At 37.7% G+C, this 21,018-nt stretch overlaps 2 protein-coding genes across 2 annotated transcripts in view; one reads left to right on the top strand and one right to left on the bottom strand.

The window, feature by feature from the left end:
• The window catches only part of LOC126295016 (uncharacterized), a 169,109-nt gene that overhangs the window by 102,136 nt on the left and 45,955 nt on the right, over positions 1–21,018 (bottom strand). The gene's annotated exons all lie outside the window — the stretch shown is intronic.
• Positions 3,164–21,018, top strand: part of LOC126295113 (speckle-type POZ protein-like) — a 623,042-nt gene continuing 605,187 nt past the window's right edge. Inside the window, exon 1 of the mRNA XM_049987377.1 lies at positions 3,164–3,315. The gene's annotated coding sequence lies outside the window, so the exon portion shown is untranslated. The remainder of the gene's footprint in view (positions 3,316–21,018) is intronic.

The following is a 21,018-nucleotide window of genomic DNA, read 5'->3' as shown; positions in this document are numbered from 1 at the left end:
TACCGATGTGATTGATGATCTACTACTACCTTTACATAAATCAGACAGCTACACTAAATAAAATAAATCTTCCAAAGAAAAATAATTTTTTGTCATCAAATGTATTTTGTTGTATTAAATCATTTTAGTACAGAATTTAAGAAAAGAAGCTTGAATAATCTAGTCCCTAGCAGTCTGTGTCTTCCCTAACCTCCGACAACAAACAGCACATCTGTGAAGGAGACCACGTATAAGACGCTGCTGCGACCTATTCTTGAGTAACGCTGGAGTGTTCGGGACACATAGTAGGTCAGATTAATGGAAGACATCGAAACAATTGAGAGCACGGCTATTACGTTTGTTACAGGTAGATTCGAACAACACGTATGTGTAATGGAGCTGCTTTGGGAACTCAAATGGCAATACTTGGAGAAAGATGTCGTTCTTTTCGAGAAATACCATTGGAAAAATTTAGAGAACTGGGATTTGAAGCTGGCTGCCGAACGGTTTTACTGCCGCCAACATACATTGCAGTAGGGGGGGGGGGGGGGGGGGGGGAAGAGTAGGGAGGGAGGCAGGAAGATGAGACAGGAGAAATTAGGACTGATACAGGGGCATGTACACAGTTGTTTTCCCACTCTGTGTTTGCGAGTGCAGCAGGAAAGGAAATGACTACAAGTGGTACTGGGTACCCTTCGCTAATCGCCCTAAGTGGCTTGCGGAGGATCTATCTCTATGTGATTACTCTGCTGTTCACAAAAAAGTGCTTGGCAGAGGGTTCAATTACCAACCTTCAAGTTGTCTCTCAACCATTCCACTCTCCAACAGCTCGCGGGAAAAACGAGCACTTAAATTTTCTCTGTGAGCTTGATTTCTATTATCTTATCGTGATGATCATTTCTCCCTATGCCGTTGGGTGACAATAAAATGTTTTCGCGAATGGAGTAGAAAACTGGTGACTGATATTTCATGAGAAGGTCCTGTCTCAACGGAAAACGCCTTTGTTTTGATGATTGCCATTCCAATTCATGTATCATGCCTGTCGCACTATCTCCCCTACTTTGCGACAATACAAAACGAGCAGCCCTTCTTTGAACTTTTTCGATGTCATCCGTCAGTCCCACCTAATGCAGTTCCCACACCACACACCAATACTCCAGAATAGGGCGAACAAGTGTGGTGTAAGCAGTCTCTTTAGTAGACCTGTTGCTCCTTCTAAGTGTTCTGCCAATGAATAGCAGTCTTTAATTCGCTCTACCCACAACATTATCTATGTGATCGTTCCTATTTATTTACTTCTAATTGTAATCCCTAAGTATTTAATTGAATTTACAGCCTTCAGAATTGTGTGACTTATCGCCTAGTCAAAATTTGGCGGATATCTTTTAGTACTCATGTGAATAACTTCGCACATTTCTTTATTCAGAGTCAACTGCCCGCACCTTACAGATATCTAATCTAAATCATTTTTCAAGTCGTTTTGATCATCTGATGACTTTACAAGACAGGTAAATTACAGCATCATCTACAAACAATCTAAGATGGCTACTCAGATTGGCCGGCTGCGGTGGTCTCGCGGTTCTAGGCGCGCAGTCCGGAACCGCGCGAAGGCTACGGTCGCAGGTTCGAATCCTGCCTCGGGCATGGATGTGTGTGATGTCCTTAGGTTAGTTAGGTTTAAGTAGTTCTAAGTTCTAGGGGACTGATGACCTAAGATGTTAAGTCCCATAGTGCTCAGAGCCATTTGAACCATTTTTAACCTACTCAGATTGTCTCCTATGTCGTTAATATAGATCAGGAACAATAGATGGCCTATAGCATTTCCTTGGGGAGCGCTGGATAATTACTTCTGTTTTACTCGATGACTTTCCTTCTGTTACTACGAACTGTGAGCTGCCTGACAGGAAATCACGAATCCAGTCGCACAACTGAGGCGATACTGTGTAGGCATGCAGTTTGGTTAGAAGACGCTTGTGAGGAACGGTGCCGAATGACTTCTGGAAATCTAAAAATATGGAATCAATTTTACATCCTCTGTCGACAGGACTTATTACTTCATCAATATAAAGAGCTAGTTGTGTTTCACAAAAACGATATTTTCTGAATCTGTGCTGACTACGTGTCAATAAATGGTTTTCTTCAAAGTACTTCATAATGCTCAAATACAGTATATGTTCCAAAACACTACCGCAAATCGATGTTAGTGATATAGGGCTGTAATTCAGCAAATTACACCTACTTCCCTTTTTGGGTCTGGTGTGACTTGAACAATTTTCCAGTCTTTAGGTACGGATCTCTCTGTGAGGGATTGGTTGTACATAATTGCTAAATATAGAGTTATTTTATCATCATACCATGAGAGGAACCTGACTGGTATACAATATGGACCAGAGGCCTTGCCTTTATTAAGTGATTTGAGCTACTTTGTTACACGAGGATATCTACTTCTATGTTTATCATCATGGCAGTTGTTCTTGATTGGAATTCAGGAATATTTTACTTCGTCTTCTTTGGTGAAGGAGTTTCGGAAAACCGTGTTTAATAACTCTGATCTAGTGGCACTGTCATTGGTGACTTCACCGTTGTTATCACGCATTGAAGTTATTGATTGCATCTTGCCACTGGTGTGCTTTGTGTATGACCAGAATCTCTTTGGGTTTTCTGCCAGATTTTGAGACAGCATTTCGTTGTGGAAATTATTAGAAGCATCTTGCATTGAAGAACGCGCTATATTTCGAACTTCTGTAAAACTTTGCCAATCTTGGGGAATGTGCGTTCTTTTAAATTTAGCATGCTTTTTTCATTGCTTCTGCAACAACGATCAGACCTGTTTTGTGTACTATGGGTGATAAGCACCATCACTTAATAATTTATTAGGTATATATCTCTCAAATGCTGTCGATATTATCTCTTTGGCCGTGCAGTTATAGGCGATTCAGTCTGGAACCTCGTGATCGCTACGGTCTGTAAAGGAACTGAAAATATTGTGATTTGATCGCAGAGGTGCTGAAAAATTGTTCCAGTGACACACCAGAGAAATATCTAGTAAACTTTTTATCTTTGAGAGACATAGGAACAATTTCGCCCTTCGTTTTTTGTTTCTTGTATGAACGACTACCTTTTGTTCTGATGGGCTGGTGGGATGTCATACTGTCTAATTACTAGTGTGTGTGTGTGTGGTAAATGAATGAGTTAAAAGACGCAAGATGTGTTTTATATTATTTTCATCGCACAACAAGCCTTATTCCCATGCCTATGGAGTATTTATGTTAAGCAGAGAAGGCGAGTTTTAGGTGGAACCGAAGATCTTCAAAACGGCGCTGCTCAACAATAGAGGTACGTGATTGTGCTCTCTACTTTCCTTTCGCGGCCGCTAAAATTACTTCCGATTCGTTTTGCCGAGACATTCAGAACCTGCAATCTTCTTTTTCTTATAAAAATACTAGTCCGATGCAAAAGAAATACTCTTGGATTTAAATAATTGCCATTCTTTTACCCAGGCCACGGGGAATGATAGAACGTACGTGCCTCTACTCTGAATGTACGTTCGCAATCTCCGAGTGTGATACGACGAAATTATTTCACAATGAAAATTTCTCATCAGACCGCAACCACTCGCACACGAATGTACGTACCCTCTGAATGTATCTAGTCAGTCACGCGCGTGTTCAAAAGCTTTACTTTTAATATTCAGTGGATTACATTTCCGAAATTAATTTTTGTTTATGCTGCAAATCGTACTTCACGCGAAGTATTTATTACGTAAGTTACAGGCTCAATTTAATAAAAAAAAAGATTCCGAATAATAGAAATAAAGAATAACATTCAAACAAATCAAACCTAAATAAACAGAAAGAGGGAACGTTACAGGTCGCAGGTTCGAATCCTGCCTTGGGCATGGATGTGTGTGATGTCCTTAGGTTGGTTAGGTTTAAATAGTTCTCAGTTTTAGGGGACTGGTGACTATAGATGTTAAGTGCCATTGTGTTCAGAACCATTTGAACCATTTGAACTATCTCTTTGAAAACATTCCACAACTTTTCTACACTTACATGATCAGATCGGAAGGAGCATTTTTATCAGCTTTTTAAATCGATATACTTTGCATCTCGTTTTGTTGGTTGTAGGTGTTATGGTATTAAGCGTAGCAGCAACTGCCTTGTGGTCACCAATCCCTGTATTCGTCACAATACTCACTATTTGTCCAGGATTATTTGTTGCTATAAGGTAGAGTATGCTTTCGCAACCATTTACGCTTCAAGTGGGCTCATGGATTAATTGTTCAAATTAATTTTCTGAGAAAGCATTCAGCACAATTTCGGATGACGTTTTATGCCTGCCGCCGGCTTTAAACTTATAATTTTTCGAGCATAACAATGGTAGATTGAAGTCACCACCGACTTTAATTATATGAGCAGGGCATTTATTTGAAATGAGACTCAAGTTGTCTTTGAACCGCTCAGAAACTATATCTTCTGAGACGTGGGATCGGTAAAGCAATCCAGTTAATAGTTTAGTCCAACTGTCAGGTATAACCTCTACCCCTTACTATTTCACACGAACTATCTACTTCAATTTCGCTACAAGGCAAACTACCTCTGACAGCAATAAATATTCCACTACCAACTGTATTTAACCTACCCTTTCTGAACACTGTTAGATCGTTTGAAAAAATTTCGGCTGAACTTAATTCCAGCTGTAGCCAGCTCTCTGAACCTACAAATATTTGAGCTTCAGTGCTTTCTAAGCTCTGGTTCTTTTCCAACACAGCTACGACAATTTACAACTACAATACCAATCGCTTGTACAACTACCTTAATGTGTTTTACATGCCCACTTTTAGATGGTCGCCTCTTCTGTGGTTTCCTGAGAACCTCTAACCTAAGAAAACCGCCCAGTCCCTTCCACACAGCCGCTACTACCCGTGTAGCTGCCTCCTGTGTGTAGTGGTCTCCTGACCTATTAAGTGGAACCTGGAAACACACCACCTGATGGCGCAAGTCAAGGAATCTGCAGCCTACACGTCACAGAACCGCCTGAGCCTCTGATTCAGACCCTCCACTCGTCTCTGCAGCTAAGGACCACAGTCAACAATCCTGCAGATGGTGAGCTCCGCCTTAATCTCGGAAGCAAGATTGGCAGTCTTTACCATTTCTACCAGCCGCCCGAAAACAGACATAATCTGCTCCAATGCAAGGCGACACACGTCATTGGTACCGACATGAGCCACCACCTGCAGTTGGCAGCAACCTGTGCCCTTCATGGCATCTGGAAGCACTCTTTCCACATAGGGAATAACTCCCCTCGGAATGCACATAGAGTGCACACTGGATTCCTTCCCCTCCTTGCCAGCCATGTTCCTAAGGGGCCCCAGTATGAGCCTAACGTTGGAACTTCCAACTACCAGCCAACCCACCCTCTGTGAATGCCCAGACCTTGCAGGCCGAGAAGGTTCCTCTGGAACATGGTGGATGACTGCATCCAGCTTGGATACATCGTCAGCCACAGATAACGCCCAAAACGTGTTCGTCAAATGAATCAGGGAGGCCCTATGATCGGGCCCTTGGGAAGTTTTTCGCTTCCTGCCAGACTTTGGAATGATCTCCCACTCGAGCATGGGTGTGGGGCCAGCCTCAGTGCAGACCGTGCCTAGGGTGGTCACAGCAGTGGACCAGTCAGGGGACACACGGGGTGTGCCCAACGTCCCTCGCATCCCCGCATTCGATCGCCCACAGCGACACCCCTTGGCAGCAGCCTCAAGCCGTGTGACAGAATCCAATGCAGCCTGGAGCTGTGAGTGAAGGGTCACCAACTCAGCTCGCATCTGTAGACAACAATCACAGTTCCTATCCATTACTGCAGTCGCTCCTGTCTGAAGTTTGTAGAAATAGGTGACAAGCGAATGGTGTACTCGACTTATTAGTAGCAGGAACTTGTGGTGCACTCTCACTGACCGTCTAACTGAGGGGAAATATTTTTCATTCCAGGACACAATGAGAGGTAGTCGTAACTCTGCCATTACGTGAAGTATCGTTAATGAATGCTGATGACAGAAAAATTGTTACCAACTCTTAATGCAGTAAAAGTTACCCAATCTTAGCATTTTAAGAAAACTAAAATGTGTGATTGCCTTAGTCTTAAACCAGTATTTATGTCACCAAGAATATATATTCTGTCCTTAGTTCATTATGCTAAAAAGTGGTCAATTTTCTCTCAGGACTGTGCAAATGCTTCAGTATTTGTGTCTGGCATACAGTGCAAAAATATATTTATGATTTTTAACATTCACTGTAACAGTGCAGCTGCTTCTATTTCATTTTCCATGCTTCTGTCACCCACAGTAAGCCCACTGTAATGCCCAAGAACTGTAACCCTAACAACCTGATTAATGTAGTCTCTTCTGCGATGCCTCTTCAGCACCACACCAGTCTTGTAACTCATTCCTCCATTACAAAAAAATGGTTCAAAAGGCTCTGAGCACTATGGGACTTAACTTCTGTGGTCATCAGTCCCCTAGAACTTAGAACTACTGAAACCTAACTAACCTAAAGACATCACACACATCACACACATTCCGGACTGCGCACCTAGAACCGCGAGTCCACCGCGGCCGGCTCCTCCATTACATAACTGACTTTATAATCAACTCTTTTCATAAGATTTGAGAGGAATGAGACTTACAATAACCTTTTTACATATCTCATTTGATCACATTTGGTTCCAATTCTTCATGTCTAGGGGCCCATTCCAGAAGCTGAAATTTTTGACATTGTAGGTTCTCATGATTCCAATTGATGTAAACAATGCTGAAGTATTGCCTGAGCAGAAATTTTTGCTTCTGTAATTATTATTCTTTTACATTTTCACTGTCTTTACAATCTACAATTCAGAATCAGAAATTACACTGTTATTACAAAAATTAAAACATGTCTGATCACATTTTAGTCTGAAATATAACAAATCATGCACAAAATCATAGGTAATTCTTCCAGAAAACAGCTGAGATAATACTGACCAGTTTAAAATGAAATTATTTCTGATATTGATTACTTCTGTTCAGAAAAGTAATGCTAGAGGAGGTTGTTCCTCTACAATATCCTCCTCACAAAATTTGAAAGCAATATTTTTACAATATTTTGTGACAGACCGTAAGGTTTTCCAAATAGTGACAGAATGATGCCAAAAGATAGAATACAGCTGTATAGAAGTATCTGATATGTAACACATTACAGAAAACATAAAATAAATATCTACTATACATATATCCGGATATGGTATTCCAATTCTCTGATCTGTGGAACATACTGCCCCAGAATACAGTTGTATAGAAGTATCTTATATGTAACACACCTCAGAACACTTAAAAGAAATATCTACTATACATATATCAGGATATGGTATTCCGATTCTCTGATCTGTGGAACATACTGCCCCCAAGACAAATAATGCAAAGTCAAAACCACAACATTACAACACTAAACTGTAGAAACAAATACAGAGACAAGATAAATTACTAGAATTACAAATTTCAAGTTTACATCCATAAATATCAAACCTTCAAATCTTCAAAGAAGAAGAGAAAAAATTCAGAGCCTAACTGTAAGACGAGTGAGCAGACTCGAAAAACACAATGATGGGTACAGATCAGAAAAATATACTTAATCATGAGAAGGAATGTAGCACAAAATCAATCAGCCACATGAAGCCGAGTATTTAAGGATACAAAGGGCATATGAACAGTCCATGCAAAGTCCGAGAGTTGGCACCACCGGCACGTATCGAGGTTATGTTTAGTTAGTAGCATCTTTGGAAAGAGCGCACAACAAGTTTCAGCCACATTGGTATATTTCTTTGTGTTTGGCATTCTTGTGAATCAAAGAAGTCGAGTGATTGTCAAAAAAATGGATGAAGAAGTATTTTGTGTGGTGATTAAACATTACTTTATGAAAGACAAAACGCCTCAGGAGACTAAAGAGAAGCTTGATAAACATCATGGTGACTCTGCACCTTTGTTTAGAACAATTTATTAATGGTTTCAAAATTTTTGAAGTGGCCATTTGGGCACAGGTGGTGCTGAATGTTCTGGACGCCCTGTGGAGGCTATGACTACAGAAATAATTGATAAAATCCTTGATATGATGATGGATGACAGAAGTGTTAAGGTGTGTGAGATTGCTTGTGCTGTGGGCATCTCGAATCAATGGGTACATAATATTTTGCATAAACATTTGAACATGAGAAAGCTATCCGCAAGGTGGGTTCCGCTATTGCTCACGGTTGACCATAAATGGAAACGTGTGAAGTGCTGCAAGGATAGTTTGCAGTTGTTCAGGAAGAATCCGCAGGACTTTAAGCACCTTTTCATCACTGTGGATCAAACATGAATCAATTACTATGCTCCTGAGACCAAAGAACAATCTAAACAACGGGTTACCAAGGCAGAATCTGAACCACAAAATGCGAAGACAATTCCTTTGGCTGGAAATGTTATGGCAATTGTCTTTTTGGATTTGCAGCGGATAATCCTCATTGACTATCTGGAAAGGGATAAAACTATTACAGATGCATATTATTCATCTTTATTGGACCATTTGAAAAACGTGCTGCAAATTGAACCGGTGAAAAGTCCTTTTCCATCGCGACAATGCCCAACACACACCTCAGCCATTGTGGTCGCAAAATTAATGGACATAGGATTCCAACTCGTTTCACATCCCCCCTATTCTCCAGTCCCTCAGGTTACTATTTGTTTCTCAATTTGATGAAAGTGCTGGCGGGACAAAGATTTTATTCAGATGAGGAGGTGACTGCAGCAACTAATATCTGTTTTGCAGACTTGGACAATTTCTATTATTTGAAAGGGATCAAAAAATTAGAAAAGTGTTGGATGAAGTGTATAAGTCTAAAAGGAGACTATTTTGAAAACTAAAAAAGTTTTCCCCACAGATGTAAGTAGTTTTTATTTTTGCACGGACTTCTCAAATGCTCCTCGTATGTCAATTTACGAAAGGACAAATTAATCATAAAATATTAGGGCCTATCCAGTCTCTGGACTGAAGACCACAACAACAACAACAACAACAACAACAGGCATACAATGTAGGGACCAACCCATGAATTCAAACCACACATGTACAAACCAGCAAAAAATCTTTCAACACAACTAAATGAATAAAGTTCACAATCATTTCAATCATATGTAAAGAATAATTATAAGAAGCATCTAGCCTCAATCAATAGTTGCATGCTCTCCTTGAGCACACACACAGTGTTGTGATGACAAAGGGTACACAAAACAGAGTTAAGCATGAGTTTGCCCACAATTAAAGTTTCAGTCAGACACAATAGTGCAATACTCACGATAAAAAACAGGTGAACAGAGTCATAATTAGCTTCTGAATGATGACATAATCGAGTAGCTTGAGGACAAAAATCAGTGTATGAAAGCTGACATATCTGTATCATATTATATTGTATATACTAGTAATGTCTTCCATACTATTTGCTAGTTGTTCATAAAAACAAACCTACTTATGTAAAGGCCTAATAGAATCATTTACAATTGGTAAAAAAAGAAAAACATGAATAAAGGGAAAACCATACTGATTGAAAGTTATATAATGTATTGGGATGTCAGTCCCTCTACTTAAAAAGAAACGTCTGTATATGTGGGATACCACTCTCTTTGGCAGTCTTGGCTAACAATTTACAAATCTCAGTCACAACACTGATGTAGTTGAGAGATGCATGAGTACATTACTCAGCATCTAATATCTCTTGTAAGTTGACTGGTCCAGCAGGGTACAGCCATACCACCAAATAATTGTTCCCAAGTCATTACAATGACCAGAATGTCATCAGCATGCACAATTAATTTTGAACTCACTTCACTATCCAAGACAGAATCCAGGGCTCTTATGAATTCAGCTGCATATACATTTAGCCCAAATGGCACAACACAGTATTGAAACCACTTACCTCCAGACAAAAATTCTGTATTCCTTGCAGAATTAATTTCAAGTGTTATCTGGTGAAATCCAGAGGTGAAGTCCAAGATACTCACGTATTTTACATAATCAGATTTGTGTATCAGCTCATCCATGTTCTAAGGATGGTCATTCTCTCTGATAAGAAATTTAATAACATGTCTAGAGTACAAAACATTTCTTACTCCACCATTTCTCTTATCACAAGTAAATGATTATTGAAATCACTCCTAATTCTCTCAATTACACCCCATGTCTCCATTTTATGAAGCTCTTTCCCTACAACTTTTCTTTTTGAAAATGGTATATTTCATCGCTTGAGAAAGACAGGTTGATGATCTATATGGTAGAGCATACACTGACAGCCTTTCACTTTCCCTGGTTATTTACTAAGCACATTTCTAAATCCTAATAACAAAACCCTAAGTTCTTGTTCATTAAGAGTTGTAGCTTCCCTTTCTTACTAATCTACTATACATTCAAGATCTTGATCCTCAGTCTCATCAAACACATGGTACTCACCTTGGTTCACAATGTTTTGCAAACAGTTACAACTTTTCCCACAGTTTAAAATACAGAAATTTGTTTTCACATAAGTATTAATTTCTTAGAATGCCCATCCAAAACAAGCCTCAACTTTCACTATTCAACCAATATCGAGAATTATATTTTCCTCCAGGCTAGGGGTAACCTAAAATCCATGTTCAAAAGTTTTGTTTTCTATACTAAACATTGAAAGTACCTGAGATTTTACGAATTCACATTGCTTACCTGTAGCTCCTCTTATCTTTACACCCACAATGGACATTTCCACAAAATTTGCACTATACTCAATCTTGTCTCTAAGTTATTCAGATATACCACATATTGGGCTACGTGTATCAGTTGAACACTTACCTTCCCACTCGACAGTTTCAATCTTAAAGTATGTTGTTGTTGTGGTCTTCAGTCCTGAGACTGGTTTGATGCAGCTCTCCATGCTACTCTATCTTGTGCAAGCTGCTTCATCTCCCAGTACATACCGCAGCCTACACCCTTCTGAATCTGCTTAGTTTATTCATCTCTAGGCCTCCCTCTACGATTTTTGCCCTCCATACTGCCCTCCAATACTAAATTTCTGATCCCTAGATGCCTCAGAACATGTCCTACCACCTGATCCCTTCTTTTAGTCAAGTTGTGCCACAAACTTCTCTTCTCCCCAATTCTATTCACTACCTCCTCATTAGTTATGTGATCTACCCATTTAATCTTTAGTATTCTTTTGTAGCACCACATTTCGAAAGCTTCTATTCTCTTCTGATCCAAACAATTAAGTGTCCATGTTTCACTTTCATACATGGCTACAATACGTACAAATACTTTCATAAACGACTTCCTGATAAATCTATATTTGATGTTAACAAATTTCTCTTCTTCAGTAATGCTTTCCTTGCCATTGCCAGTCTACATTTTATATCCTTTCTACTTTGACCGTCATCAGTTATTTTGCTCGCCAAATAGCAAAACTCCTTTACTACTTTAAGTGTCATTTCCTAATCTAATTCCCTCAGTATCACCCGATTTAATTCAACTACATTTCATTATCCTCGTTTTGGTTTTGTTAATGTTCATCTTATACCCTCATTTCAAGACACTGTCCATTCCGTTCAACTGCTCTTCCAAGTCCTTTGCTGTTTCTGACAGAATTACAATGTCATTGGCAAACCTCAAAGTTTTTATTTCTTCTCCATGGATTTTAATACCTACTCCAAATTTTTCTTTTGTTTCCTTTACTGCTTGCTCAATATACAGATTGAATAACATCAGGGATAGGCTACAACCCTGTCTCACTCTCTTCCCAACCACTGCTTCCCTTTCATGCCCCTCGACTCTCATAACTGCCATTTGGTTTGTGTACAAATTTTTCCTTTGTTATATTTTTCTTTGGTTTTGATGAGGATAAGGTCACCTATTCTAAAACGCACTGGATTCACTCCTTTGTCATTTCTTCTCTTCCTTCCTGCTGTTTTCTTTTTCATCATCTCTTTAGCCAGTTTTGTCTTTTAGTCTTACCTGAGGGAAATCCACTTCTGATCTGATGATGTTGCTGGGTCTCGCATTGAACATAAGCTCATATGTGGCAAATCCTGTCAATTTGTTCCATAAAATGTGGATAATATTTTCAAAATATCGAATATGACCTGCCCAGGCTGTGTGTTTCTTACTGCAATAAATCCTGCACGGTCTATTAATTCCCTTCATAACCCTTTCACTCATGTTACCTTGTGGAAAATAAGTAGAAATCTTTCTGTTTTATCTTGTGTATTGCCATACAGTGTTCAAACCTCTCTGAAACAAATTGTGGGACACTGTCAGGCAAAAGTGATTTTGGTACCACTACATTGCAGAGATAATCAGATGTCAACTTGTCCATTATAGTATTATTATTTGCCTTCTTAATTGGATACTGATTTACATATTTTGAGAATGTGTCCAACGCAATGAAAATATACTTGCAACCTCCTGTAGATGTAGGCAATGCTCCTAGAAGGTCACCTGCTATAATCTCTTAAGTTCGCTAGGGAAGTCAGACTGCATTAAGCCTTTTGATAGCACAACGGTTGTCTTTACTCTCTGACATTTATCACACTTTTCTAGTCTCTGATTAACCCTTCTCCACAAATTGTTAAATATTACTGTTTCCTGTATCTTAGCGACTATTCTCCTGATCCCATAATGTCCATAGCTCTCATGTCAGTAGTCAATAAATTTATCAACATGTTGGTAGGGAAGCATAACCTTCCAGTCCTGATCATTCAAATTTTTCCTGCTAAAACAACCCTTTGTGTGTATTATAGTACTGTTTCACCTTTGGAATGTTTTAATACTGCTTAACCAACCTTAAATTTGTATCCTCATTCTGGTACCTTCTCATTTGCTTGCAAATTTTCCTCATTTTCTTGTTCTTCACTCCCTGCAAATAAAGCAACCTTACTTGTTCTTCATGGTTCTCAGTACTGTCAGTATCCTTCTTCCCTGCTGGTATCCTAGACAACACATCAGGCACAATATTGTCTTACATACCTTACCTCCAAATCAAATTGTTGGAAATACAAAGCCCACCTAGTTTACCTGGTGTGTTTCAGCCTGCACTTCTGAAGGTAACTCAAAACCTTATGATCTGTATACACTATGGTCTTATGTCTAATCAAATAGTACTCAAACTTTTGAGATCCAAATTTAATTGCCAAAGCCTAATTCTGAAATGGAATAGTTCTTTTGGTGTGGCTGTAATGTTCTACTAGCAAAAGGGATAGTTTTGTGTTCAGCCCCCATCCCAGTAGGTACTAATTGGAAAATTTCTACCCCCAAACCAAAAAACTTGCATACAGAAAGTCAGTGAAAAATTTGGAAGTCCTAGCATTTTATTATTTACTAATTTGTTTTTCAAACTCTTAAATGCATCCTCACACTCCTCTGTCCAATCCCACCCCACATTCTTTCTCAACAAATTACCAAGGCAAGGATAGTTAAATGACTGGTCTGATGTGAAATTTCGGTAGAAGCCATACAAGCCAAACCTAGCTTTAAGATCCTCCTTGTTTTGGGGGTGTGGGAAACCTGCAATGACAGAAAACTTTTCTGCATCAGGATGTATACCTTCCTCATTAATCCTGTGAACCAAAATGAAATTTCCTTCTTTACAAATTCTGATTTACTTAATTTTAGTTTCGTGCTACCTCTATACATAGCCCTCAGTTCTTCATTCAGAATCTTACAGTGCTTCAAACATTCTGCACTCGCTACTAGGACAGTATCAACATAGACTGTTATTTCATTAGTTAATATCTCACATAGCACCTTGTAAACAGCTCTGATAAACACACACACAGACAAGTTCAGACCAAATGGCATCACACAGTATTCGTAACACTTAACTTCATATAAAATTGCTGTACATGGCCTAGATTCCTTGGCCAAACTGATATTCCAATAGCCACAAGTCACATCAAAAGAAGTCTGAAACTTACATCCATGGAACTTTTGCAAAATGTCATCTATGTTGGCTGGTCTATCACCCGTCCCAATAATGATTTCATTTAATTTCCTGGCATCCAGAACCAACCTGACACCACCATTCTTCTTCTTTACAACCACAAGTAGGTTATTATACCTGCTAGTTGACATTTCAATAATCCCCCATGAGAGACCATCTTTTGGATTTCTTTTCTCTCTGCTTCCTTTTTTGAAAATGGACTAATATAAGGTTTTCTGAAAAAATGGTTGAGGATCCTTAAATTTTAATTTGCACTCAAAATCTTTTACCAAACATGGGCTGTCTGAAAATGCCTTACTGGTGCTTTTAATTCTTCCCTTTGTTTATCTGTAATGTTTATTTCTCTCTTCTATACATTTACTACTCATTAATGTTAATTTCTCATTAGTATTCTGTACTGTTTTGTTTGCCCTTTCATCACAATCTTTCACTACCATCAAAACTTTCTTATTTATTTCTGAAATATTAGAGCTGAATACCTTAATTCCTTTTTAATTTTTTCTTCAATTCATCATTTAAGCTAGACAGGACAGTTTTAATGCTATCAGTTTTATTTTCCACCCTACTATCATCTTCTCTCACAGTCATACTACTCAAACTACTCATAATTTGCCTTAACATAGCTTCTAATTTTCTGCCTGCCATAAACTACTGCATTTGCTGGCTTTTTCTACTAGATCCTTCCTCCTCAACCTTAACAATTTCACCCACTTCAGCACTGTTTACATCATTGTTGCTCACATCACCACACAATGTAGATGATGCTTTTAGCATCATATCTACAATATGACCTTTGTCCCAATCATTCAAAGTTACATTCATGTCTGATTTATGACCACTATCATATACTAAATCAGTTCCCATTAAGTCTTTCTGTTCACTAAAAAACGTAACCTCTGTTGTCCATTCTCCCCCATCACACTGTCTTGCTTTTTAAGGCCACTCCTTATGAAACATTTAATATAAAATGGCTTTTGCTATTAATTACCTTATTTTTATTCACCTGTCTCCCAGTGCTGCTTCAGCTACTCCCACTCATCCAGAATCCACTTGTTTATATCAGGTGAGTTGAGTCCAGTTGGCAGCCTGATTGGCTGCTGCGGCTGATCCAATGAGCTTGATTCCTGGTTGGCTGCTGCAGCTGTCCTTCATAATGACTGCTCCAATGGGCTTCATTCAAGAATGGCTGCTGCATTAAACATTTGTAATGCCTGCAACTATAACCTTGCCCAGGATTCATTGATTGGTAAATGTTGATAAGCTCATTAATAGGTTGCAGACAACATCAGCACAGTGCTACATTAGTTTGTTGTTGAACATCTATGGACAGTAAAAACCTAAGCACACAGTTCACAGTTCTTGCAGAATAATATGATACATGTGACACTATTTTTCAAATAAATTTAACAGACATTGTCACTGGTTGTTGTAACATGTGGCCTATTTGAGTTACACTTATTCCACTTTTAAGTTGATACATTGTTGTTAATCTAACCAGTATATGTTTCATATATGAAAATCAGCCATGGACTGCCTGTCTCTGGAAAAAAAACTGTCCTTTATATATCCTCACAATACTAGGCACTAAAACTATACATTATTTGATGTTTAAGTTACAGAAATTACAATTAAAATGTCACTCATTCAGTTAAATTAATACATCAAAAAATTCCTTCCTTATAACGGTTCCTTCTACTGAAAGGTTAGGCTGAATTATTTTTTTAAATAATGAACTTATCTGATATAGTTATACAAACAATACTTTTGACAAATCTGTAAATTATTTTGGAATTAATTAAGGGCTGGCTTTGCTAATATGTTTCTGAATAGACCCAAATAAATATTTTAAAAAGGCTAGTTCTTCATCTTCCAAATGCTTATAACTAGTACAGAATTTATATTTGTCTATAAGCCAACAATAGAATCTAAATCATGAAATAATAACTGATGTCACCCTATAATGATCTGTAGAAAAAGATAATAACTAGGAATGGTCAAAATAAATTAGAGATTTAATTATCTTCACAAAACTAAGCACAAAATTAGACCTAGTCTGCTATATTCCTTAAGACTGTGGTCAACCTTTCTCTTTTATGGAGATGCAGATGATACTCATGTATGTTATTGCTAATTAGTCAAAAATTAAAAAAATGAATTTATGGAGCCAGATTGCAAAACAAGAGAGGAAGCAAAGAGATCCCAGCTTGTTTCATCACAGTGTCAGCAGTAAGGGTAGCATGTCTGTAAAGGAGAAATGGCATTGTGCTCCTCAACATGTAGATTTTAACTATTTAAATACATTGCATAAACATCAGTTAGCTGATGGGTTACTAACAAATTTAGAATCAGAATTTAAGAAATCAAATTTGTAGCAAAAACAAAATGTGCAATTTATCTTTTGAAAACAATGCCTCAAAGCAAAAGAAACATTAGAGGTTATTCATACTTATCTGAATAGGCCTCACTCAATTCATGGTTTGCTTGGTGAAAGATTTTTCTCATTTTTATTGATGACTATGGTAAAGCAGCTAGACTCTACACTCTCAAACTTAAATATCAAGTTTGTGATTGTTTTGTGGAATATGTTAGTGAAACTGCAAATTTACCTAGGAAAAAATATTACCAAATTGAGATTTAACAATGGGAACTAATATTAAAATTCAGGTCTGTAACAGTTTATAAGAGAGAAAGGAATAATTTTAAATGCATGTCCTCTTTGTGTACACGAATTAAATAGTGAAACTGAAAGCTAAAAATGTCAGTTTTAGATATATCAGGACTCCTGTTAGTTGAAGCAAGAGCAGACAGGAGACTTGCCATGAAGTAGTTTGTGCAGTTCCATATCTTAAAAACAGAACTTTACCTAATACTATAGAAAGGAAAACTTCTTGTGAAATATTGTCTGCAAAGAAACCTAATGTTAAATATTTAAAGTTATACTGAATTGGTGAGCATAGGGAAGTGGATGGGGTTGCGGATATGTGGTGCTAAATGGGAATGTGGGTTGGTCTGGGAGTGTGTCAAAATAGTCAACGCATTTTTGGTAAACATTGCAATTAGATGGTGCAGCAGCTAATGTAGCCACATAGTAATCAGTAGATTTCCTATTCAAGTCCCAGTCTGGCTTACATTTTCATTCATTGTCCCATTGCAGCTGATATCATTAGTTGCTTCTCTTCCCTTCCCCTTCTCCCCCCACCATCATCAACTTGAATAGTGTTGGAGCAGGGTATTTGTACATTGCCACAACATCTGGGAAAGACAATTTGGAATTACAAAGCAGACTAACGAATTTTAATAGGGTATAGCAATGTAGGAAGCAGAGTATTGACTTACAAAAAGGGTTATCATTTCCAGACATGTTGATGTTGCAGAAGATGATGTCAAATATATTTATGTTAAGGAGTCTGAATAAGGTTGTGAATATTTTAGTGGTTCTGAGCGAAAGGCATGTACAAAGAATCAGTAAATGAGCAAATGGAAGCAAGAGGTATCAAAATTTGTACAAGCAATCATAAACTAGAACAGGAACCAAGGTTGAGAAACTCACCTAAAGAACATAGAATGACTGATTGATTTTAATGATTGTGTCATGAGTAATGCTCTTTTAAAAACTTCTGTAGTGCTGATAGCCCAGAGAATTTTGAGGAAGTAATAAATAGTAATGAGTCAGAAATTTGTAAGTGAGCACTGGGTAAGGAAATTGGATGTTTAAATAAGAATAAACTCTGAAAACGAGTAACTGAACTAGTGAATATACACTGAGGTGACAACAGTCATGGGATACCTCACCATATCGTGTCAGTCCTACTTTTACCTGGCATAGCACAACAACCTGATGTTACATAAACTCAACAAATTGTTGGAAGTCCCCTGTAGAAATATTTAGCCAAGCTGCCTCTATAGATATCCATAATTGTGAAGGTATTGTCAGTGCAGGATTATGTACATGAATTGAGTTCTCAATTATCCATAAATGTTTGATGGCATTCACGTCTGGTGATCTGTGTAGCAAATCATTTGCTGGAATTCTCCAGAACGTTCTTCCAATCAATGATGGAAAAGTGTCGCCTTGTTGCCTGGTGTATTGTCATCCTTAAAAATTCTATTGTTGTTTCAGAATATAAAGCCCACAAATGGCTGCAAATAGTCTCCAAGTAGCTGAACATAACCAAATGGACCAGAGGATCCAGTCCATTTCATGTAAACACAGCACACATCATTATGGAGCCACCACCAGCTTACACAGTGCTTTGCTGACAATTTGGGTCCACAGAAAGCAATATGGGACATACAGAAAATATACCTGTCAGAACAGTGTGTCAAAATTTGGCGTTAATGGGCAGTGGCAGAAGAACAACAAAAAGAAATTATATTTATTTGCCACTTGCTTTGATACAAAAACTGACAATCCTTTTGTGATTCTGTTGTGAAAAGGCATTCATTGCAGAAGAAATGGATGTACAGTCTGCATTATTTTTCTCAGAACTTTATGTGGTGGAACCACCAGTACATAAGGCTGAAATAATAGTGTTTGTGAGTTACTGAAAGCATCATACGGCTTGATGGAAATTCCTGGAGCATAGTATGATTGTTGGATGAGTTTTGAAGAAGTCAGGGTTTTAAAAGAAGTAAATGTTATTAATTCCTGTATGTATTGATGACTACAAATTATGTTATCTTTATAACTGAGGTTGTTAATGATTTGCAAATAATTTGTTGTAAGGGGGAAATATTAGAAATCAAAAATCTGTTATCCTGTGATTTCAGATGAAAGGCTTAAATGAATTAAAGTATATCATTAGAATGAATATTAATTATAATTATACTGAGACAGGAGAGCTATAATAAATCTTAACTAGGAAATATCAGATTGAACATTCATTGTTATGCAGTAGTCCAGTTGAAGAAAATTTGAAACTAGAAATAGCACAGGATGAAATTGTTGGTTCTAGAATAGAAAAAAGTTCATTGTCTTCTAACATACAATTTCAAGCCATTGACTTAATGTACAAGAGACCTGTCAAAACACAAAAACTAGTTTACAGTTTTCCTTATAATACCTGTAATATAAAATATAGAGTGGAACAATTACTCAATTAAGCAATTAATAATTTTTCTTCAAAACTAAAAAACTTGTAAAAATTCAGTTCTAAGTATTTTCTGCCTCCTGCACAAATTTTCTGGTTTTCATTTATGACTTCCTCTACTTACTGAATAGTAACATTTGTGCACTAGTTACTGATATAAGGACTTTTTCAGTGTTTCTAAATTTATGCTTATCAATTCACTTCCTTTCACGTTTCTATAAATTTTCATACCCATATAATTTGGAATTTGAGTATAAATTTTAAATCTGGGGCACCATAAAGTTATTTTGTTTTCTGGTGTTGTAATCATGTTGAAAATGATTTGGTACTAACAAAATCAGGGTTATTGTGTACAAAGATAACATTTAATATGCTTACATTTTTTAGGAGAGGTTGACATGGTTTCCATTGCCCTGCGTTGTGTGTATTTCTAACGATGGTTTTCCGACGTTTTAATATTCAACACATATGGTTTTAGTTCTCCAAAATAAATACCATACATGCAGGAGTAGGTTTAATAATGAATTAAGAAGGAGGAGCATGGGTAAGCTACTACAAACAGCATAGTGAACCTATTATAGTGGCCAAAATGGACACAAAGCCCATACCTACTACAGTAGTACAAGTTTATATGCCAACTAGTTGTGCATATGGCGAAGAAATTGAAGAAATGTATGATGAGATAAAAGAAATTATTCAGGTAGTGAAGGGAGATGAGAATTTAATAGCCATGGGCGACTGGAATTCGACTGTAGGAAAAGGGAGAGAAGGAAACATGTTAGGTGAATATGGATTGGGGCTAAGAAATGAAAGAGGAAGCTGTCTGGTAGAATTTTGCACAAAGCATAACTTAATCATAGCTAACACTTGGTTCAAGAATCATAAAAGAAGGTTGTATACATGGAACAATCCTGGAGATACTAAAAGGTACCAGATACATTATATAATGGTAAGACAGAGATTTAGGAAACAGGTTTTAAACTGTAGGACATTTCCAGGGGCAGGTGTGGACTCTGACCACAATCTATTGGTTATGATCTGTAGATTAAAACTGAAGAAACTGCTAAAAGGTGGGAATTTAAGGAGATGGGACCTGGATAAACTGAAAGAACCAGCGGTTGTACAAAGTTTGAGGGAGAGCATAAGGGAACAATTGACAGGAATGGGGGAAAGAAATACAGTAGAAGAAGAATGGGTAGCTTTGAGGAATGAAATAGTGAAGGCAGCAGAGGATCATGTAGGTAAAAATACGAGGGCTAGTAGAAATCCTTGGGTAACAGAAGAAAAACTGAAATTAATTGATGAAAGGAGAAAATACAAAAATGCTGTAAGTGAAGCAGGCAAAAAGGAATACAAACGTCTCAAAAATGAGATCAACAGGAAGTGAAAATGGCTAAGCAGGCTTGGCTAGAGGACAAATGTAAGGATGTAGAGGATTATCTCACTTGGGGTAAGATAGATACTGCCTACGGGAAAATTAAAGAGACCTTTCGAGAAAAGAGAACTACTTGCATGAATATCAAGAGCTCAGATGGAAACCCAGTTCTAAGCAAAGAGGGGAAAGCAGAAAAGTGGAATGAGTATATAGAGGGTCTATACAAGGGCGATATACTTGAGGACAATATTATTAAAATGGAAGAGGATGTAGATGAAGATGAAATGGGAGATACAATACTGCGTGAAGAGTTTGACAGAGCACTGAAAGACCTTAGTTGAAACAAGGCCCCAGGAGTAGGCAACATTCCATTAGAACTACTGACAGCCTTGGGAGAACCAGTCCTGACAAAACTCTACCATCTGGTGAGCAAGATATATCAGACAGGCGAAATTCCTCAAGCATCAAGAGGAATATAATAATTCCAATCCCAAATAAGCACGTGTTGACAGATATGAAAATTACCAAACTATCAGTTTAATAAGACACTGC

The sequence above is a fragment of the Schistocerca gregaria genome, chromosome 11 (assembly GCF_023897955.1).
Source record: "Schistocerca gregaria isolate iqSchGreg1 chromosome 11, iqSchGreg1.2, whole genome shotgun sequence".
NCBI lineage: Eukaryota > Metazoa > Arthropoda > Insecta > Orthoptera > Acrididae > Schistocerca > Schistocerca gregaria.
This window is presented reverse-complemented; position numbering and strand designations above follow the sequence as displayed.